Here is a 7,576-nt window from a genome sequence, read left to right on the forward strand (position 1 = left end):
CGGTGCCCCTAGATGATGAAAAGTACAATCCGAGGTTGATTACGAACACTTTTGTGCACCCCCTTCCGTAGAGCAAAATCCTGAAGGTCGGGTTCTCGGGGCGGTCGAGGCCCTCTGACGTGCACGAAAAACCGGTACCCACGCCGAGCTTCAGAATTTGGTCTCCAGAGACTAAGTCCCAGCCGAAACCGGCAATCCACAAAAGTGTACCAAGGAGTGGTCGGATCGAGTTACAGTGTTCGAGAGTATTGACGAGCATGGTTATACGCAACTTTTTGCTAAAGGTGTCCAAGACCGTCAGACCCTTACTTACGGAGATATAAGACACGTGCGTGGTTGCTCGTGCCGAGCTTCAGAAATGTTGCTCCAGAGACTAAGTCCCAGAAAACCTTCCGACCCCAAAAACTCCCAGAAGGAGTCGTCGGATCGTTTCGCGATGTTCTAGTGAAATGTTCAGCTTGACAAAGTGCAACTTTTACCTTAAGGGGTCCAAGACCGTCAGACGCTTAGGTACGGAGATACGGGCATGGGTCGGTTTTCCCCATACAAAATACCCCATGGAAAACTGCAAAACCCCAAAACAGGTCGAAGGAGTGGTCGGATCGTTTCGTGGTGTTCTAGTGAAATGTTCCATTCGATAGGGCGCAACTTTTTGCTAAAGGTGTCCAAGACCGTCAGACCCTTACTTACGGAGATATAAGACACGTGCGTGGTTGCTCGTGCCGAGCTTCAGAAATGTTGCTCCAGAGACCAAGTCCCAGAAAACCTTCCGACCCCAAAAACTCCCAGAAGGAGTCGTCGGATCGTTTCGCGATGTTCTAGTGAAATGTTCAGCTCGACGAAATGCAACTTTTACCTAAAGGGGTCCAAGACCGTCAGACGCTTAGATACGGAGATACGGGCATGGGTCCGTTTTCCCCATACAAAATACCCCATGGAAAACTGCAAAACCCCAAAACAGGTCGAAGGAGTGGTCGGATCGTTTCGTGGTGTTCTAGTGAAATGTTCCATTCGATAGGGCGCAACTTTTTGCTAAAGGTGTCCAAGACCGTCAGACCCTTACTTACGGAGATATAAGACACGTGTGTGGTTGCTCGTGCCGAGCTTCAGAAATAATGCTCCAGAGACTAAGTCCCAGAAAACCTTCGGACCCCAAAAACTCCCAGAAGGAGTCGTCGGATCGTTTCGCGATGTTCTAGTGAAATGTTCAGCTCGACGGAATGAAACTTTTACCTAAAGGGGTCCAAGACCGTCGGACGCTTAGGTACGGAGATACGGGCATGGGTCGGTTTTCCCCATACAAAATACCCCATGGAAAACTGCAAAACCCAAAAACAGGTCGAAGGAGTGGTCGGATCGTTTCGTGGTGTTCTAGTGAAATGTTCCATTCGATAGGGCGCAACTTTTTGCTAAAGGTGTCCAAGACCGTCAGACCCTTACTTACGGAGATAAAAGACACGTGCGTGGTTGCTCGTGCCGAGCTTCAGAAATGTTGCTCCAGAGACTAAGTCCCAGAAAACCTTCCGACCCCAAAAACTCCCAGAAGGAGTCGTCGGATCGTTTCGCGATGTTCTAGTGAAATGTTCAGCTCGACGGAATGCAACTTTTACCTTAAGGGGTCCAAGACCGTCAGACGCTTAGGTACGGAGATACGGGCATGGGTCGGTTTTCCCCATACAAAATACCCCATGGAAAACTGCAAAACCCCAAAACAGGTCGAAGGAGTGGTCGGATCGTTTCGTGGTGTTCTAGTGAAATGTTCCATTTGATAGGGCGCAACTTTTTGCTAAAGGTGTCCAAGACCGTCAGACCCTTACTTACGGAGATATAAGACACGTGCGTGGTTGCTCGTGCCGAGCTTCAGAAATGTTGCTCCAGAGACTAAGTCCCAGAAAACCTTCCGACCCCAAAAACTCCCAGAAGGAGTCGTCGGATCGTTTCGCGATGTTCTAGTGAAATGTTCAGCTCGACGGAATGCAACTTTTACCTTAAGGGGTCCAAGACCGTCAGACGCTTAGGTACGGAGATACGGGCATGGGTCGGTTTTCCCCATACAAAATACCCCATGGAAAACTGCAAAACCCAAAAACAGGTCGAAGGAGTGGTCGGATCGTTTCGTGGTGTTCTAGTGAAATGTTCCATTCGATAGGGCGCAACTTTTTGCTAAAGGTGTCCAAGACCGTCAGACCCTTACTTACGGAGATATAAGACACGTGCGTGGTTGCTCGTGCCGAGCTTCAGAAATGTTGCTCCAGAGACTAAGTCCCAGAAAACCTTCCGACCCCAAAAACTCCCAGAAGGAGTCGTCGGATCGTTTCGAGATGTTCTAGTGAAATGTTCAGCTCGACGGAATGCAACTTTTACCTAAAGGGGTCCAAGACCGTCAGACGCTTAGGTACGGAGATACGGGCATGGGTCGGTTTTCCCCATACAAAATACCCCATGGAAAACTGCAAAACCCAAAAACAGGTCGAAGGAGTGGTCGGATCGTTTCGTGGTGTTCTAGTGAAATGTTCCATTCGATAGGGCGCAACTTTTTGCTAAAGGTGTCCAAGACCGTCAGACCCTTACTTACGGAGATATAAGACACGTGCGTGGTTGCTCGTGCCGAGCTTCAGAAATGTTGCTCCAGAGACCAAGTCCCAGAAAACCTTCCGACCCCAAAAACTCCCAGAAGGAGTCGTCGGATCGTTTCGCGATGTTCTAGTGAAATGTTCAGCTCGACGAAATGCAACTTTTACCTAAAGGGGTCCAAGACCGTCAGACGCTTAGATACGGAGATACGGGCATGGGTCCGTTTTCCCCATACAAAATACCCCATGGAAAACTGCAAAACCCCAAAACAGGTCGAAGGAGTGGTCGGATCGTTTCGTGGTGTTCTAGTGAAATGTTCCATTCGATAGGGCGCAACTTTTTGCTAAAGGTGTCCAAGACCGTCAGACCCTTACTTACGGAGATATAAGACACGTGCGTGGTTGCTCGTGCCGAGCTTCAGAAATAATGCTCCAGAGACTAAGTCCCAGAAAACCTTCGGACCCCAAAAACTCCCAGAAGGAGTCGTCGGATCGTTTCGCGATGTTCTAGTGAAATGTTCAGCTCGACGGAATGAAACTTTTACCTAAAGGGGTCCAAGACCGTCGGACGCTTAGGTACGGAGATACGGGCATGGGTCGGTTTTCCCCATACAAAATACCCCATGGAAAACTGCAAAACCCAAAAACAGGTCGAAGGAGTGGTCGGATCGTTTCGTGGTGTTCTAGTGAAATGTTCCATTCGATAGGGCGCAACTTTTTGCTAAAGGTGTCCAAGACCGTCAGACCCTTACTTACGGAGATATAAGACACGTGCGTGGTTGCTCGTGCCGAGCTTCAGAAATGTTGCTCCAGAGACTAAGTCCCAGAAAACCTTCCGACCCCAAAAACTCCCAGAAGGAGTCGTCGGATCGTTTCGAGATGTTCTAGTGAAATGTTCAGCTCGACGGAATGCAACTTTTACCTAAAGGGGTCCAAGACCGTCAGACGCTTAGGTACGGAGATACGGGCATGGGTCGGTTTTCCCCATACAAAATACCCCATGGAAAACTGCAAAACCCCAAAACAGGTCGAAGGAGTGGTCGGATCGTTTCGTGGTGTTCTAGTGAAATGTTCCATTCGATAGGGCGCAACTTTTTGCTAAAGGTGTCCAAGACCGTCAGACCCTTACTTACGGAGATATAAGACACGTGCGTGGTTGCTCGTGCCGAGCTTCAGAAATGTTGCTCCAGAGACTAAGTCCCAGAAAACCTTCGGACCCCAAAAACTCCCAGAAGGAGTCGTCGGATCGTTTCGCGATGTTCTAGTGAAATGTTCAGCTCGACGGAATGCAACTTTTACCTAAAGGGGTCCAAGACCGTCAGACGCTTAGGTACGGAGATACGGGCATGGGTCGGTTTTCCCCATACAAAATACCCCATGGAAAACTGCAAAACCCAAAAACAGGTCGAAGGAGTGGTCGGATCGTTTCGTGGTGTTCTAGTGAAATGTTCCATTCGATAGGGCGCAACTTTTTGCTAAAGGTGTCCAAGACCGTCAGACCCTTACTTACGGAGATATAAGACACGTGCGTGGTTGCTCGTGCCGAGCTTCAGAAATGTTGCTCCAGAGACTAAGTCCCAGAAAACCTTCGGACCCCAAAAACTCCCAGAAGGAGTCGTCGGATCGTTTCGCGATGTTCTAGTGAAATGTTCAGCTTGACGAAATGCAACTTTTACCTAAAGGGGTCCAAGACCGTCAGACGCTTAGGTACGGAGATACGGGCATGGGTCGGTTTTCCCCATACAAAATACCCCATGGAAAACTGCAAAACCCCAAAACAGGTCGAAGGAGTGGTCGGATCGTTTCGTGGTGTTCTAGTGAAATGTTCCATTCGATAGGGCGCAACTTTTTGCTAAAGGTGTCCAAGACCGTCAGACCCTTACTTACGGAGATATAAGACACGTGCGTGGTTGCTCGTGCCGAGCTTCAGAAATGTTGCTCCAGAGACTAAGTCCCAGAAAACCTTCCGACCCCAAAAACTCCCAGAAGGAGGCGTCGGATCGTTTCGCGATGTTCTAGTGAAATGTTCAGCTCGATGGAATGCAACTTTTACCTAAAGGGGTCCAAGACCGTCAGACGCTTAGGTACGGAGATACGGGCATGGGTCGGTTTTCCCCATACAAAATACCCCATGGAAAACTGCAAAACCCAAAAACAGGTCGAAGGAGTGGTCGGATCGTTTCGTGATGTTCTAGTGAAATGTTCCATTCGATAGGGCGCAACTTTTTGCTAAAGGTGTCCAAGACCGTCAGACCCTTACTTACGGAGATATAAGACACGTGCGTGGTTGCTCGTGCCGAGCTTCAGAAATGTTGCTCCAGAGACTAAGTCCCAGAAAACCTTCCGACCACAAAAACTCCCAGAAGGAGTCGTCGGATCGTTTCGCGATGTTCTAGCGAAATGTTCAGCTCGACGGAATGCAACTTTTACCTAAAGGGGTCCAAGACCGTCAGACGCTTAGGTACGGAGATACGGGCATGGGTCGGTTTTCCCCATACAAAATACCCCATGGAAAACTGCAAAACCCCAAAACAGGTCGAAGGAGTGGTCGGATCGTTTCGTGGTGTTCTAGTGAAATGTTCCATTCGATAGGGCGCAACTTTTTGCTAAAGGTGTCCAAGACCGTCAGACCCTTACTTACGGAGATATAAGACACGTGCGTGGTTGCTCGTGCCGAGCTTCAGAAATGTTGCTCCAGAGACTAAGTCCCAGAAAACCTTCGGACCCCAAAAACTCCCAGAAGGAGGCGTCGGATCGTTTCGCGATGTTCTAGTGAAATGTTCAGCTTGACGGAATGCAACTTTTACCTAAAGGGGTCCAAGACCGTCAGACGCTTAGGTACGGAGATACGGGCATGGGTCGGTTTTCCCCATACAAAATACCCCATGGAAAACTGCAAAACCCCAAAACAGGTCGAAGGAGTGGTCGGATCGTTTCGTGGTGTTCTAGTGAAATGTTCCATTCGATAGGGCGCAACTTTTTGCTAAAGGTGTCCAAGACCGTCAGACCCTTACTTACGGAGATATAAGACACGTGCGTGGTTGCTCGTGCCGAGCTTCAGAAATGTTGCTCCAGAGACTAAGTCCCAGAAAACCTTCGGACCCCAAAAACTCCCAGAAGGAGTCGTCGGATCGTTTCGCGATGTTCTAGCGAAATGTTCAGCTCGACGGAATGCAACTTTTACCTAAAGGGGTCCAAGACCGTCAGACGCTTAGGTACGGAGATACGGGCATGGGTCGGTTTTCCCCATACAAAATACCCCATGGAAAACTGCAAAACCCCAAAACAGGTCGAAGGAGTGGTCGGATCGTTTCGTGGTGTTCTAGTGAAATGTTCCATTCGATAGTGCGCAACTTTTTGCTAAAGGTGTCCAAGACCGTCAGACACTTACTTACGGAGATATAAGACACGCGCGTGGTTGCCCGTGCCGAGCTTCAGAAATGTTGCTCCAGAGACTAAGTCCCAGAAAACCTTCGGACCCCAAAAACTCCCAGAAGGAGTCGTCGGATCGTTTCGCGATGTTCTAGTGAAATGATCAGCTCGACAGAATGCAACTTTTACCTAAAGGGGTCCAAGACCGTCAGACGCTTAGGTACGGAGATACGGGCATGGGTCGGTTTTCCCCATACAAAATACCCCATGGAAAACTGCAAAACCCCAAAACAGGTCGAAGGAGTGGTCGGATCGTTTCGTGGTGTTCTAGTGAAATGTTCCATTCGATAGGGCGCAACTTTTTGCTAAAGGTGTCCAAGACCGTCAGACCCTTACTTACGGAGATATAAGACACGTGCGTGGTTGCTCGTGCCGAGCTTCAGAAATGTTGCTCCAGAGACTAAGTCCCAGAAAACCTTCGGACCCCAAAAACTCCCAGAAGGAGTCGTCGGATCGTTTCGCGATGTTCTAGTGAAATGTTCAGCTTGACGGAATGCAACTTTTACCTAAAGGGGTCCAAGACCGTCAGACGCTTAGGTACGGAGATACGGGCATGGGTCGGTTTTCCCCATACAAAATACCCCATGGAAAACTGCAAAACCCCAAAACAGGTCGAAGGAGTGGTCGGATCGTTTCGTGGTGTTCTAGTGAAATGTTCCATTCGATAGGGCGCAACTTTTTGCTAAAGGTGTCCAAGACCGTCAGACACTTACTTACGGAGATATAAGACACGTGCGTGGTTGCTCGTGCCGAGCTTCAGAAATGTTGCTCCAGAGACTAAGTCCCAGAAAACCTTCGGACCCCAAAAACTCCCAGAAGGAGTCGTCGGATCGTTTCGCGATGTTCTAGTGAAATGTTCAGCTCGACGGTATGCAACTTTTACCTAAAGGGGTGCAAGACCGTCAGACGCTTAGGTACGGAGATACGGGCATGGGTCGGTTTTCCCCATACAAAATACCCCATGGAAAACTGCAAAACCCCAAAACAGGTCGAAGGAGTGGTCGGATCGTTTCGTGGTGTTCTAGTGAAATGTTCCATTCGATAGGGCGCAACTTTTTGCTAAAGGTGTCCAAGACCGTCAGACCCTTACTTACGGAGATATAAGACACGTGCGTGGTTGCTCGTGCCGAGCTTCAGAAATGTTGCTCCAGAGACTAAGTCCCAGAAAACCTTCGGACCCCAAAAACTCCCAGAAGGAGTCGTCGGATCGTTTCGCGATGTTCTAGTGAAATGTTCAGCTTGACGGAATGCAACTTTTACCTAAAGGGGTCCAAGACCGTCAGACGCTTAGGTACGGAGATACGGGCAAGGGTCGGTTTTCCCCATACAAAATACCCCATGGAAAACTGCAAAACCCCAAAACAGGTCGAAGGAGTGGTCGGATCGTTTCGTGGTGTTCTAGTGAAATGTTCCATTCGATAGGGCGCAACTTTTTGCTAAAGGTGTCCAAGACCGTCAGACCCTTACTTACGGAGATATAAGACACGTGCGTGGTTGCTCGTGCCGAGCTTCAGAAATGTTGCTCCAGAGACTAAGTCCCAGAAAACCTTCGGACCCCAAAAACTCCCAGA

The sequence above is a fragment of the Anopheles nili genome, assembly GCF_943737925.1.
Source record: "Anopheles nili chromosome X unlocalized genomic scaffold, idAnoNiliSN_F5_01 X_unloc_5, whole genome shotgun sequence".
Taxonomy (NCBI): domain Eukaryota; kingdom Metazoa; phylum Arthropoda; class Insecta; order Diptera; family Culicidae; genus Anopheles; species Anopheles nili.